Source organism: Babylonia areolata, chromosome 16, assembly GCF_041734735.1.
Source record: "Babylonia areolata isolate BAREFJ2019XMU chromosome 16, ASM4173473v1, whole genome shotgun sequence".
Lineage (NCBI taxonomy): Eukaryota > Metazoa > Mollusca > Gastropoda > Neogastropoda > Buccinidae > Babylonia > Babylonia areolata.
In genome coordinates, this window is record NC_134891.1 from 8,152,206 (window position 1) to 8,167,131 (window position 14,926).

A 14,926-nucleotide genomic window follows, 5' to 3' on the forward strand; every position below is an offset into this window, starting at 1 on the left:
GTGTACAAATAATGAGAAGTCGTGCAGAGTTACCGGCTTCAACTGAGATAATCGGCTGAGTGAGTGACTGATTGCGTGCGTGCAGTGCAGGTGGAAGGGGATTAGTTTCACTGACTAATTCATTATTAATTAATTAATTAATTAATTAATTAAGACTACAGTACATTTTCATGATGACGAAACAGGTACAACAATGATCGTTAATAATGATGTGACTATGACTGATGAAGATAATCGTAATCAGATGTCACAAAAGAACAAAACTGTCTCTTTCTATGCCGTCTATCTGTCTGTCTGTCTGTCTGTCTCTGTCTCTGTCTCTCTCTCTCTCTCACCACCATCATCATCATCATCATCATCACCATCATTCATCGTCATCATCATAACAGTGATCGTTGATAATGATGTGACTATGATGAAAGTAATCGTAATTTGATGTCACAAATTGAAGAACAAAACTGTCTCTTTCTATCCCGTCTGTCTGTCTGTCTGTCTGTCTGTCTGTCTGTCTGTCTGTCTCTCTCTCTCTCTCTCTCTCTCTCTCTCTCTCTCTCATCATCATCATCATCATCATCATCATCATCATCATCATCGTCCATCATCGTCATCGTCATCAGGAGCATAAAGGGACAAAAATTAAAATCAAATATGGCAGTGTGTGTCTCTTTGTCTATTTGTCCCGCATCATCATCATCATCATCATCATCATCATCATCATCATTATCATCATCATCCATCATCATCATCATTATCATCATCATCCATCATCATCCATCATCATCATCATCATCATCCATCATCATCCATCATCATCCATCATCATTATCATCATCCATCATCATCATCATCCATCATCGTCATCACTATCATCATCATCATCATCATCCATCATCATCATCATCATCATCATGATTATCATCATCATCATTATCATCATTATCATCATCATCATCATCGTCGTCGTCATCGTCATCAGGAGCACAAAGGGGACAAAAACTGAAGTCAAACATGGCAGTGTGTGTCTCTTTGTCTATCTGTCCCTATCTCTGTCTGTCTCTGCCTGTCTATTTGCATGTTTGTTTCTGTCTCTGTTTGTCTCTAGTCTCTGTCTATCTGTCTCTCTCTCTCTCTCAGTCTCTCTCTCTCTCCCTCTCTCTCTATCTCAGTCTCTCTCTGTCTCCCTCTCTCTCTCAGTCTCTCTCTCTCTCCCTCTCTCAGTCTCTCTCTCTCTCCCTTTCTCAGTCTCTCCCTCTCTCAATCTCTCTCTCCATTTCTCAGTCTCTCTCTCTCTCCCTCTCTCAGTCTCTCTGTGTCTCCCTCTCTCTCTCAGTCTCTCCCTCTCTCAGTCTCTCTCCCCAGTCCCTCTCTCAGTCTCTCTCTCTCCCCCTCTCTCTCTCTCAGTCTCTCTCTCTCTCTCCCCCTATCAGTCTCTCGCTCTCTCCCTTTCTCACTCAGTCTCTCTCTCCCCCTCCCTCTCTCAGTCTCTCTCTCTCTCCCTTTCTCCCTCTCTCCCTCTCTCTCTCTCTCTCACTCTCTCTCCCACTCTCTCTCTCTCCCTCTCTCAGTCTCTCTCTCTCTCTCCCTTTCTCCCTCTCTCTCTCTCCCTCTCTCAGTCTCTCTCTCACTCTCTCTCCCACTCTCTCTCTCTCACTCTCTCAGTCTCTCTCTCTCTCTCCCTTTCTCACTCTCTCTCTCCCTCTCTCAATCTCTCTCTCACTCTCTCTCCCACTCTCTCTCTCCCTCTCTCAATCTCTCTCTCTCTCTCCCTTTCTCACTCTCTCTCAGTCTCTCCCTCTCTCAGTCTCTCTCTGCCCCCGACCTTTCGGTGCTTCTCGATCAGTCTAATTAAGTTCAAACAGTCACCACATACATTCACACACACGCGAGCGTGGCCACGCAAGTAATTAGGGACCTCTCTTACCCTGTTTCACACAGTGTCTCCATCACCATCCTACACACACACACACACACACACACACACACACACACACACAGAGTCGGATGTTAACTAGAGTTCAGGAAACGATGCTAATTACAAGAAAACAAACTAAATGCCAGATCAGCTGAGATATTACAGAAAAAATAAGGCAGTGTAATTAGCCAGAGCACACTTTCCTCGTTTAACAGGCATATCTAACACCTTTTTCTTCGTCTTTTTTTTTCCCCCGCGGACACGCGCGCGCGCGTGCGGACGCTAACACACACACACACACACACACACACACAACACACACAGTGCGTGTGTCGTTTCTCCCCGTCTGTCTGTCTGTCCTGTCCGTCTGTCTGTCCCTCTCTCTCTCTCCCTCCTTCTCTCTCCCCCCCTCTCTCTCCCTTCTCCCCCCCCTCACTCCCTCTCTCTCTTTTCCACCTCTCTCCTCTCTCCTCTCTCTCCCTCTCTCCTCCCTCGCCCACCCCTCTCTCTCTCATGGCCTCTATATCCCTCTTTGATCAACGCCACATTGGACACTACAGTAAACACCCAAACACCCCTAACACACACACACACCCACACACGATATATATATAAAATAAATAAGTGATAATATATATATTATATACTGCCAAGCATCGTCGGTGTTGGGCATTCCACGACCCGTTTCATCCTGACAGCTTGATATTCTACGTCAGTGAACGAGCCTTCACATTGATCATCTAATCGATGCAGTGTTGTAGAGTCCCTCGAGTGTCGCTTTCTTGTCGCGTGACAGACATGCATCTATAGACAGCCTCTGACTGTGATGGATGACACGTCATAAATTATGCATGCTCGCACGGGGAATTTGTCGAAACCGTGAGGGGCTCGTGTAATAACTCGGCCCCGCCCACCATTTCGACGTCAGGGTTCTCCACGGTAGCTCAGGTGTAGTGACGAAGTTCTTTTTTTTTTTCCTTCTGTTCTTGTTATGTACACAAACACACACACACACACATAAACATCGTACACACACACACACACACACACACACACACACACACACACACACACACATAAACATCGTACACACACACACACACACACACACACACACATAAACATCGTACACACACACACACACACACACACACACACAACCGTACACACACACACACACACACATAACATCGTACACACACACACACACACACACACATAAACATCGTACACACACACACACACACACACACACACACACACACACACACACATATAAACATCGTACACACACACACACACACACACACACACACACACACACACACATAAACATCGTACACACACACACACACACACACACACACACACACACACACACACACACACACACACATGTATATATAAACTTGTTGTTTTGTTTTTTGTTTGTTTGCGAACACTGAAGTTATTGTCTGTGGTTTCCATGATGGGGGTGGGGTAGGGGCGGGGGGGGGGGGGGGAGAAGATAGGCTGGGGAGAGAGGGAGAGGGGCTGTGGGGTGGGGGAATATCTTGGGTATTGATCAGTGATTTAGCGGTTTGAATATTAATCTTTTTTTTTTTTTTTAAGAAAAAAAAAAGAAACCTACACTCACAGAACAATGTCAAGAGCGCTAAATGACAGCTCACCCGGTGGTCAAGTGAAAAAGTTAACTCCCCCCACAGGACAAAATGTTTTAAAAGGACAAATTCTCACACAGAGCAGTTGAACAAATGACTGATGATAAGTGAATCAATATAGTGTATGTTCGCAAGGGGCAATCTTTGCTCATGATCGCCGCGGCTAATTCAGAAAAAAAACAAAAAACCATGCACAAAGTCACAAAATAAATGCTCACACATAAATGCTCACTGGATATGACGGATGTTCTAGAAAGAAAGAAAAATCATGATTATTATAAGTTATATGTAATTTGATTTTTTTTCTTCATTTCATCGCGGGAGACTTTGTACGTGGTCAGTTTGACTTCTTCTTCTGCGTTCACTCGTATGCACACGAGTGGGCTATTACGTGTATGGCCGTTTTTACCCTGCCATATAGGCAGCCATACTCCGTTTTCGGGGGTGTGCATGCTGGGTATGTTCTTGTTTCTATAACCCACCGAACGCTGACATGGATTACAGGATCTTTAACGTGCGTATTTGATCTTCTGCTTGCATATACACACAAAGGGGGTTCAGGCACTAAGCAGGTCTGCACATATGTTGACCTGGGAGATCGTAAAAATCTCCACCCTTTACCCACCAGGCGCCGTCACCCGGTGATTCGAACCCGCCGGGACCCTCAGATTGACAGTCCAACGCTTTAACCACTCGGCTATTGCGCCCGTCAGGTCAGTTTGACGATCACTGAGAACTTCCGGCCGTGAATGATTCAATGAACACTGACTTGAAATGTTAGAGTTTAGGAATGTTACAACCGCCAACCCGGCGCCCACCGGGCCATACGTGGACACACTATCATACTCAACCCCCCACCCCCCCCTCCCTCAAACTCCCCTCACGCCCAGCCCCCCCCTCCCCCCCCCCACTCCCCCGGCTCCATTTCTCTCTCTCTCTCTCCATCACCCTACCACAATTCCTAAAACTGAAATAAAAAAAAAAAAAAAAAAAAAAACTAAACCCGGGTGACTCGAAAAACAATTTGGCGTTCAGTTCCGGTTCTTAATGATAACCTGAATTACAATTCCGGTTCAAATTCCAGCCAAGTCATCCACAAAACATGTAATGTTCTCAGTGAACGATAAGTACCGTCAGAGGAGGGGCCTAAAACACCGGATAATCAAGCAAAACAAGTCTTATTCACCGCCGCCTCTCTCCTATGAGAAGGGAGCTAACTCCACCACACCAGAGTTTTCAACAAAAACTACTGAACAACAACAAAACAATAGCACCCTCTTCGTCAATACAAGCACGGGTACGTATTCGAGCGCGCCGGCTACACACACACACACACACACACACACACACACACAGTGACACACACACACACCGCTGTTAACAAGTGCCACGGTGTGTGTGTGTGTGTGTGTGTGTGTGTGTGTGTGTGTGTGTGTGTGTGTGTGTGTGTGTGTGTCACTGTGTGTGTGTATGTGTCACTGTGTGTGTGTGTGTGTGTGTGTGTGTGTGTGTATGTCGCACTCGCACGGTGTGTGTGTGTGTGTGTGTGTGTGTGTGTGTGTGTATCTTCAGTTTAACGTCTATTCACTATAAGTGTTTTTAGACGGTGTGTGTGTGTGTGTGTGTGTGTGTGTGTGTGTGTGTGTGTGTGTGCTCAGTGTTTTGTTTACTCTTTTTTTGCAGCAGTGTTTTGACGGTGCCAAGGTGTGTGTGTGTGTGTGTGTGTGTGTGTGTGTGTGTGTGTGTTGTTGTTGTTGTTGTTGTTGTTGTTGTTGTTATTGTTGTTTTGTTGTTTTTTCATCAGTCAGAGTGATATTCAAATGCGAAAACTGATACTTTATCTATAAGTCATACACAGAGAACAACAAACAGTAAAGTATGTGTGATGCGGGATGAGACAGCATACAAAATCCCTCAGTCCTTCTAGGCCTGACTAAGCGCGTTGGGCTTCGCCACTCAGTGATCAGGCATCTGCTTGGCAGATGTGGTGTAGCGTATATATGGATTTGTCCGAACGCAGTGACGCCTCCTTGAGCTACTGAAACTGAAACTGAAACTGAAACCTCAGTCCTCCAAACTATCGTTGTGAATAAAATGCCGGGACACTGAGCCCGGCCAGATCTGCCTGTGTCAGGGCCGGGGGACCACAGTACACAGAATTCCTCATTCGTCCAAACTTTTGTGAATAGTTTCAGTTTCAGTAGCTCAAGGAGGCGTCACTGCGTTCGGACAAATCCATATACGCGGCTACACCACATCTGCCAAGCAGATGCCTGACCAGCAGCGTAACCCAACGCGCTTAGTCAGGCCTTGAGAAAAAAAGGAAAAAAAAAAGAAAAAAAGGTGAATAAATAATAGATAAGCGTACATAAATAAATAAGTAAGTAAATAAATAAATAAATAAATAATAATTATAATATAAATTTTTTTTAAAGAAAAATATAGACATTTTTTCAGTGATCAAAAATGATAATTACAAACATTATCAAAAGAACATGTTTGACAATTTCTATGAATTACCAAACAACCTTTTTTTTCAAATCTATTTTCATGTTCTATAATTTCTCATAAATCAATTACACACACACAAACACAAACACACACACACAAAAGCTGGCAAACTGAAGTGGTAACTTGAGGCCGGATCTCCGAACCCCTACTTTGTGAATAATAGTGGGACACTGGACCCGGCCAGATCTGCCTGTGTCAGGGCCGGGGACCACAGTATACAGAATTCCTCAGTCGTCCAAACTTTTGAGAATAAAAGTGGGACACTGGACCCGGCCAGATCTGCCTGTGTCAGGGCCGGGGACCACAGTATACAGAATTCCTCAGTCGTCCAAACTTTTGAGAATAAAAGTGGGACATTGAACCCGGCCAGATCTGCCTTGTGTCAGATGGGGGCGGCCCCACTGTGGGAAGACTCTTTGACTGCTCAGTGACGCTGGTCCGCGGGAACCCACTGACCGACGACCCAGACCAGAGCCGGAGGCTGACATCGCGACTGGACTTCCCCTGCTCGCTCGACTGCCGGAGCAGTCCCGGTAAAGAGGAAATAGTAGGACTGCTTCAGTGACACTCCTCGATCCCGTATTGCTGTTTCCGTCGGTTGTCCGTGACTCACGTCTAAAAATAACCTCCAGGAATTCCGTTTGACCTGTTGACCACCTGATTTCACGGATGATGACTCAAAGGGGGGGGGGGGGGACACACACATACAAATAAAAACGAACGTATTTTCTTACTGCTTTGTTGTCTACAGTGTGTGCAAAATAAGGGCTTGGGCAACTGGCTGAGGAGTGGAATCGTTATCAGTAATAGCGTTGTATTGTGTGGGTTTCAGAGTTAATCATCACGGCCCTCTTACTTGTCTCTCTCTCTTTCTCTGTCTCAGTGTGCGCGCGCGCGCGCGCGCGTGTGTGTGTGTGTGTGTGTGTGTGTGTGTGTGTGTCAGTGTGTGTGTGTGTGCCAGGTGTGTGTGTGTGTTTCAGCGTGTGTGTGTGTGTGTGTGTGTGTGTGTCAGTGTGTGTGTGTGTGTGTGTGTGTGTGTGTGTGTCAGTGTGTGCCAGGTGTGTGTGTGTTTCAGCGTGTGTGTGTGTGTGTGTGCCAGGTGTGTGTGTGTTTCAGTGTGTGTGTGTGTGTGTGTGTGTGTGTGTGTGCGTGCCACAGTGTGTGTGTGTGTGTGTGTGTGTGTGTGTGTGTGTGTGTGTGTGTGTGTGCTCGGCTTTTTTCCTCCTCAGTCCTCAGAGTCTCTCTAGTCTCTCTCTTTCAGTCTCTCCTCTCTGTCACTCAGTGAGTCTCTCTCTGTCTCTCTGTCCATCAGATTTCTCCAGTGTGCTGTGGTCTCCAGTTCTCTTTCTCTTTATTCTAATCCCCTGCAGTCTCTCTCTCACTCAGTTCCTATCCGTCCGCGTCAGTGTGTAGGTTGGATACAGTTTAAATAGTCTTACTGATTTCACTGCTCAGACTATACTGATGACTATACTGACATGTATACCCATACACGAATACCTGCACTGGCACGGTGCAAACACACACTCCACACACACACACACACACACACAAACACACGCGCGCGCGCGCACGCATGACAGAAGAATTTTATTCAGTGTCTAAGAATACCGTCACTTCAGTTTGAGAAAGATGGGTTTTTCCAAAGTTATTTTTGACATCGAGTTGACGAACAGATGACGACACTTTTCACTGAGGAGGACATGGCAGCCCCCACCCTCACCCCCACCCCCTCCCCCCAGCCCCTGACTGATGCCAGCATTGGGTAATATACCTATTTCGCAGGATGCATTATTTCTCAGTAATCTTGACTCATCATTCTACCGGCTGAAAACGGCATCAGTCGCCAGATTCTTTGTCATCCACCCGGGTGGATTCTTGAGATGAGTGTTCAATTGATTTAATGCATCATCTGCGATGGCAGTTTCAGTGTCTGGAAATAGGCCTATCTGTGTCGTCAGTTCTATAATTATTTTCCCCCGCTGTGGTGCCGGGCGCCGAGCGTAAGCTTCAGCATCGTCGCATCAGCTGCAGAAAAAGAGGCAACCACTGAGTTGTATTGCAACACTGGTCCGAGTGTGTGCCCTCCTCCACACCCCCCCCTCCTTACCCCCCCCCCCTCCCCCCTTCGTTCTCCCTCTCCATCACCCCTCTTCACATCCCCCCCCGCCCCCCTCACGCCAACCCCCGCGGGCTGAGGAGGAAGTAGGCAAGACTCTCACAACTCTGGCAGCAAGACACCCGCTGACAAAGCTGTCCTCCAGCCTCGCTGTCTTTCTTCCCTCCTTCCTTCCTTTGCCGCGCTTCTTCTTATTCAAATCACGGCACGCGCGGTTTGGCTGCCTGGTGCTGGAGTCCGCTCACTGCAGCTTATCGATCTGTATGTGTTCCTCAAAGACGACCAACTCTCTCTCACCCTCCAGTCCGCTGATCCAGGCGGCGCGCGCGTTCTGTCTGGAATATAACGTCATTGCAGACGACCATCAGTGAGTTGGAGATCTGTGTTTGTTTTCGGATTGATTTATCTGTCGTCGTGTGGTGGTGGATTCGTCGTGTGTTCAGGAATTTCCTTAAGGGGGTGGACTTTCTAAGGGGACAGTCATCGAAAGGAGGTCGGGTTGCGTTCTACGTCACGGCTTGTTGTGTGTCCCGGGCTGAGAGGTGCGTTCCCTGCTTCACCTGTATGTGTGTGTGTGTGAGCGCCACTCGTCGAACAGGGAGACTGTTCAGTGGTTGACTCGCTGAGAGAGCCAGTGAGCACGCTATAACGTTGTCTTCATCACGACGGCATTCGTCACTCTTCACGGGGCATTGTCCGGATTACAGTCTGCACCAGCTGGGAAACGTTGTTAACCAGTGTGACACTTTGAATTGTTTGAAATTGTTCGTGTAACGGCCGGCGCTGTTCACAAGTGGGGGACTTTGTCGGTGTACCGACCTACTTAGGAGTGCTGTTGTCAATGTGACAAGCCCTGCTCTCGCCGACGCTCAGGTAGGCTCCGGATACGCTTTGCTTGTATGACACATTTTAACGGCATGACTCACGGGTGTAGTAGGTAGCGTCACGTTTACCTGTCCCTGTTTCTGGTTGTTCGTAAAGTCTGTACATTGTGTGAGTGAGGACTTCGTTAAACGAAGCTCAACCCCCGGGTCTGAAAACGGAAAGGTAAGTTTGTGCAAGTTCGTGTGCAGTTGTTTCCTCATGAAGTTATAACGAGGCGGCAAAGCCGGAAGAAATTCAAATGGTGGTTGGGAGGTGTGGATACTGTTTAATCCGTTACGTGGTGTGCCCGCGACAGACAAGGGCCGTGCTCGGCTGTATGGGCGGGCCGTCTGCTGTGCTTTTTTCAGTTTTTGCCCCCCTTTCTCGTACAGTACTTGTAGAAGTTTGTATCACAGCTTGTAACCACCCTGACACCCGCTGCACGTTTTTCCGTGTTCACAGAAGCTGTTAGATACTGTGGCAGTCGGCGGCAGTGGTGACAAGTTATTGGGTGCGCGATGGCTGTCAGGACTTTGAACTGACAGTAGCAAAAATGTTGTGGTCATGGGCTCACATCTCTGCAATGCCTGATGGCTCAAAAAAAAATTAAAAAAAAGGCCTGGAGATGAGATTTTCCAGGTCAACATAATGGGGTCGAGCCCCTTTGAAACTTGTATTCATGCTGTTAGTATTTGTTGTTTTAAATACAAGGAGAGGGGAACCAAAAATTTATGTAAGGGCATGTTCTTCTTCTCCCATAAAACTCTGAAGAGTACATCATTGGGACTGTGCTGAAAAAAATGTTCCCCAGATTAAAAAAATTTTTTAACCTCTGTTGGTTGTGTGTCAAAACCTGGGTCTCTGCAAAATGGTTGACCTATGTTGCTGAACTGTGAAAATGTATACAGTGTAAAGATTATAGAAGCAAATGTTAGATACAGGAATTGGGGGTGTGGGGTTGAAACATAATTATTTTATTTTGTTATCTGTTACTTTCAACGTTTGAAATGTTATCATTAATAAAATTGTATGCTCCAGTCTGACATGCAGTTTGCTTTAAAAGCACTAAAGATCTCAACATTTATTATAAAAGCATTAAAGATTTCAATGCAAGAAATTGAGGAAGAAGGGGGGGGGGGGGTAGTATGGAAATGCTATGAAACATTGCTCCTTCAGTGGCTAGTAACGAGATGACGTAAAAGACCCCACGGCAACAAAGGGGTTGTTCCTGGCAAAATTCTGTAGGAAAATCCACTTCCATAGGAAAAACAAATAAGTGCACGCAGGAAGAAAAAAAAAAAAAAAAAAGGGTGGCGCTGTGGTATAGCGACGCGCTCTCCCTGGGGAGAGCAGCCCGAATTTCACACAGAGAAATCTGTTGTGATAAAAAGAAATACAAATACAAAATACAAACACACACAGATGAACCAGATAGAGATCTGTACACACACAGACACACATGTATGTATGCACACATGGCAAGCATTCTTACACATATCAGTATGCATGTGTACACAAACATCCAGGCAACAGGGAGATTGGGTTGACAGGTGCGCGCACTGCTGTTGCGCTATTGATGAAAATGTTCAGGTATGTTTTAAGAAAGTATTGACTGACAGGTAATTTTCCGTGAGTTTCGATACAGATTATCTGTACAATCTTCTTCTTCTTCTTTCCCTTGACTACCACCTTCATCATTGTGAGGATTCTGTAGACTATAAGGGGGGTTTGCATGTTTTTGAGGTTTCCTGGGGCAGAGGTTGCTGGGCCAGGGGATGGGGGGGGGGGGGGGGGGAGGTATGGGGTGGGGGGGTGGGGGGGGAGGTGATCAGGATTTGAAGCCTTCCAGGGTTGGGCTGAGGGCAGTCTCAGCAGGAAGGCTGTTCCAGTTTGTTATGGTTGGGGAAAGAAAGATTTTTGTCTGTACAGCGTCCTGCAGTTGGAGAGGTGGTACGCTGCTGGGTGCGATCCTCGGGTCCCCGTGGATGCTGAAGGATTTTGAGAGGGCTTGTGGCATGTAATCAGTTAGAATAATAGATGATAATTTTGTTACCAATTTAAAAAAATTGAGGGAAAAAAAACCCAACAAAAGTGTAGCTTAAATAATTTATATTTGTGATATAATTATAGTAAGTTGTGCTTGGGTGATATTAGTGATGAAATGTTGAACTGCTATAAATGAAGCTCATTTTTTTTCATTTCTGCTGCAAGTAATGGTTACCTAACCAGTATTTTTTTTTTTTTAGCATTCAGCAACACACACACTCTTTACATCTGATGTCAGTGACTGTTACTACTACTACTACCACTACTACAGTACTAGTGGTCTGTATGTAACAGATGAACATATGATACAGAAGTACATATGTTCATGTTGTGACTGATACAAGTTCCACACACACAATGACACAGCACAAAGAGACAGCACACCGTCACACACACACATGTGCGCACATACACACACACACACACTCCCTCTGTCTATTTATCTTTCTCTTTCACATATAATCTGGTCACATACAGACACCGTGACACACCTGCAGTGACACACGGTGTGAGTAACAAATACATTCAGTGACACACACAGTGGCATTTATATATTTGTAACAGTTCTAAATATGCTGTGACACATACACACACTCTCTCTCTCTCTCAAATGTGCGCACGCACACGCACACAAAAAAACAAAACAAAAAAAACCAAACACACACAACACACACACACACACACACACACACACACACACACACACACACACACTTGCTCTCTCTCTGTGTCCCTCTCTCAAATGCACACACACACACACACACACACACACACACACACACACACACACACACACAAAACACACACACACACAACAAACACAGCACTCTCTCTCTCTCAAACGCACACACACACACACACACACACAAGCTTCTGCAGTGTCCCATATGTGGACACAAAAATCAGTTAAAAAAAAAAACACAACCAAACCAACAACAAAACAATAGTAATCTTCACATAATATTGTTTTTACTTCTATGTACATTATACGTCCAACAACAAAACAATAGTAACCTTCACATAATATTGTTTTTACTTCCATGTACATTACACGCCCACAGTCTAGTTGTAACAGCGTTTGGCTTCCCAGAACAGAGTGACATTGTTCAAAACTGAAAATGGGCGTTGGAGGGGAGGTAACAGTATAGCTGATTGCCTGCAGCCATCACAAAGGGCACCTTGCTGGGGCTGTTTGCTTTTTGCTCCAGGCTGTCAGGGATAACAGTCCTGTCAGTTGATGTATTGCAGGGATAGTATTGGGGTGTCTTTATTTTATTTAAAAAAAAAAAAAATATATATATATATAGAGAGAGAGATAAAAATGAAAATCCCACCGTTGTTTCAGTAAGATTCTGAGCATTATGAAATTTGTTGAGTCTTTTGAAGTGTATAGTGTGTGTGCGGGAGAGGGGAGGGGCGGGGGGGGGGGGGGGGGGGTAGTAAGGAAAGGGGTGGGGTGGTGGGTGTGTGGGTGTGTTTTAGAGTAATATCAAGCGCTGCATGTGCTGTGTTTAAGTTCTTTAACCCTTTGACTGCTGGATCTTGTCGAAAAGAGAAAAGAGCTTTCAGCGTGGCATGAGTTGTGAAGAACAGAACTGTGCTACCTGTTGTGTACAAAGTTTACCAGTGGTTTCACTGATTCCACTGTACAAAAAAAAAAAAAAAAAAAAAAGAGAGAGAGAAAAAAAAGATTCAAGATTCAAAAACTTTATTACTCAAGGATAAAGATTTTAGGCATCGCCCAGTCTTCCAATCTGTCCTTGTGATAACAATAACAATAACAACATTAACGATAACGACAAAAATTAATAATTTTGTTAACACTGCTACATCCACTGCTACTACAACGAAGAATGATCACCACCATCATCATTAACATCGTAAAAATTAATAAAACGAACGCATTCATACATTCATATCCATCCATACACATGCACACACTCTCTCCACCCAACACACACACACACACACACACACACACACACACACACACACACATAAATGACATATATACTTATGCACATACAGAGACATGACCGAGGTGGGAAACAAAGAAGAAAAAGAAGCATGAATGCAATCCCAAGAAGAGGAAGACCAGACAGAGAGTACTTTACAGTCAGTGATTACACAGACCTCCTGTACTGTGCCTTAATTCTGTGTAAGCTCAGTCTTTTTTATCAGTGAGGCGACAGGGCTTCACTGGGGCTCGATATGTCGCCTCTTTTATCCCATGTAAGTTGACTTTTTACCAAGAGCTTCCTTTAGTCTAGCTCTTACTGACATGAGCTTCTTTAGTCTAGCTCTTACTGACAAGAGCTTCATTTAGTCTAGCTCTTACTGACAGGAGCTTCATTTGTTAGCAGGAGTGAAGGGGTTAAAGTTCAGGCCACTGAAAGAAAAAAGCAACTTGAGATGGTCACACTTCAGTCCGTCATTGAATCAAGTTTGAACTGTGGTACTGATCTTACAGTTTAACTTAAGGGCTGGGTTGCCCAGCAGACCATTGCTGTGTTAAGCTTGCTCAGCATTAACTTGGTTAGGAATTTTCCTATGTCTATGGAATTGGCATAGACGTAGAAAGAAATCTTAATGTTAAACAAATTTAGTGCTGATAAGATCGCGAAGTTATAACGTAACCCAGAACTGGTTCCTTACTCTTTGGGACTTAGTTTGCATCCACTGATTCAGTGGAATTGAACTTAAGGAGAACAGTGACAGGTAGGAAATATCGATGAACAGATAAAATATCTTGGATTTGGAATAACTTTTATTTGTAATAAACAGAAATCACACCAAGTGAGACAGAACCTAACGGCGGAAGTAAAACATGAAACATGAATTTCCAAAACGGAAAAGGAAAGAAAAAAACCATACTACTACTACTGCTACTACTACTGCTCTGTGCTAGCTAAATATACATACGTGTACATGTCTAGATCATCATCTTGTGAATAGACAACAAATTAGTGAGAAGGACACAGCAGTTGTCTTTGAAAGCAGTATTAGAGTATAGCACTGACAGCTTGCTGCAGGGGAAGGTACAGAGGTCATTTCTGTCTTAACTCACTCAGTACGGCCAGTCCTCTCTTCTCCTCTAAACAGACCCCTTGGATGTCCAGTGGGTGTCTGAATGACCCAACCTTTAGCTTCCGTCGTCAGAATTGTGGTATTCTTTGTCAGCATTCACCTCTTCAGTATAAGAGCCTTCCGCTTGCAATATTTTGATGACGGTAACTGGGGTGAAACGCTGTTAACGTCGTCTCTTTCGCCGTTCGTATGGAGAGAGTTAAATCCACAGGGATCCCATGCCACTTGCGTCTTCCACCTCAGACCAGAATAGCTAAACTTTATATATATATATATATGTTTTTATGTACTGGGAATACAGACAGCAGAGAAGGACATTGCTACCATTTGGAAGGGGAGTCTTTTGAACTCTGGCTTTCTTTTGCTGATTCAGCGCTTTCTTTGAATTGGCACTCTATGCCCTTGTCAGTGTGTGTGTGTCACTGTGTGTATACTGTGTGTGTGTGTGAGCACACTAAATGTGGTTGTGAGTGGGAGAACTTTCAAAGTTTTATTTTTAAAACTGAAAGAGGAGAGTGTGTGTGTGTGTGTGTGTGTGTGTGCAAGCAAACAGTGCAGTGCTTTATTGACACATTGTGCCCTTGTCTGTGTGAGTGTGTGTGTGTGTGTGTGTGTGTGTGTCTGTCTGTGTGTGTGTGTTTGAAAAGTAGAGAGGGAGTGTGTGTGTGTGTGTGTGTGTGAGGGCGGGAGAGAGAGAGAGAGGGAGGGAGAGGGAGAGAAAGACAG

General features: G+C 45.0%; 1 protein-coding gene across 1 annotated transcript in view; it reads left to right on the forward strand.

Annotated features, from left to right (window-relative positions):
• Positions 1-8,821: 8,821 nt before the first annotated feature.
• The window catches only part of LOC143290840 (neuroglian-like), a 99,317-nt gene continuing 93,212 nt past the window's right edge, over positions 8,822-14,926 (forward strand). The window contains exon 1 of the mRNA XM_076600380.1: positions 8,822-9,076. The gene's annotated coding sequence lies outside the window, so the exon portion shown is untranslated. The remainder of the gene's footprint in view (positions 9,077-14,926) is intronic.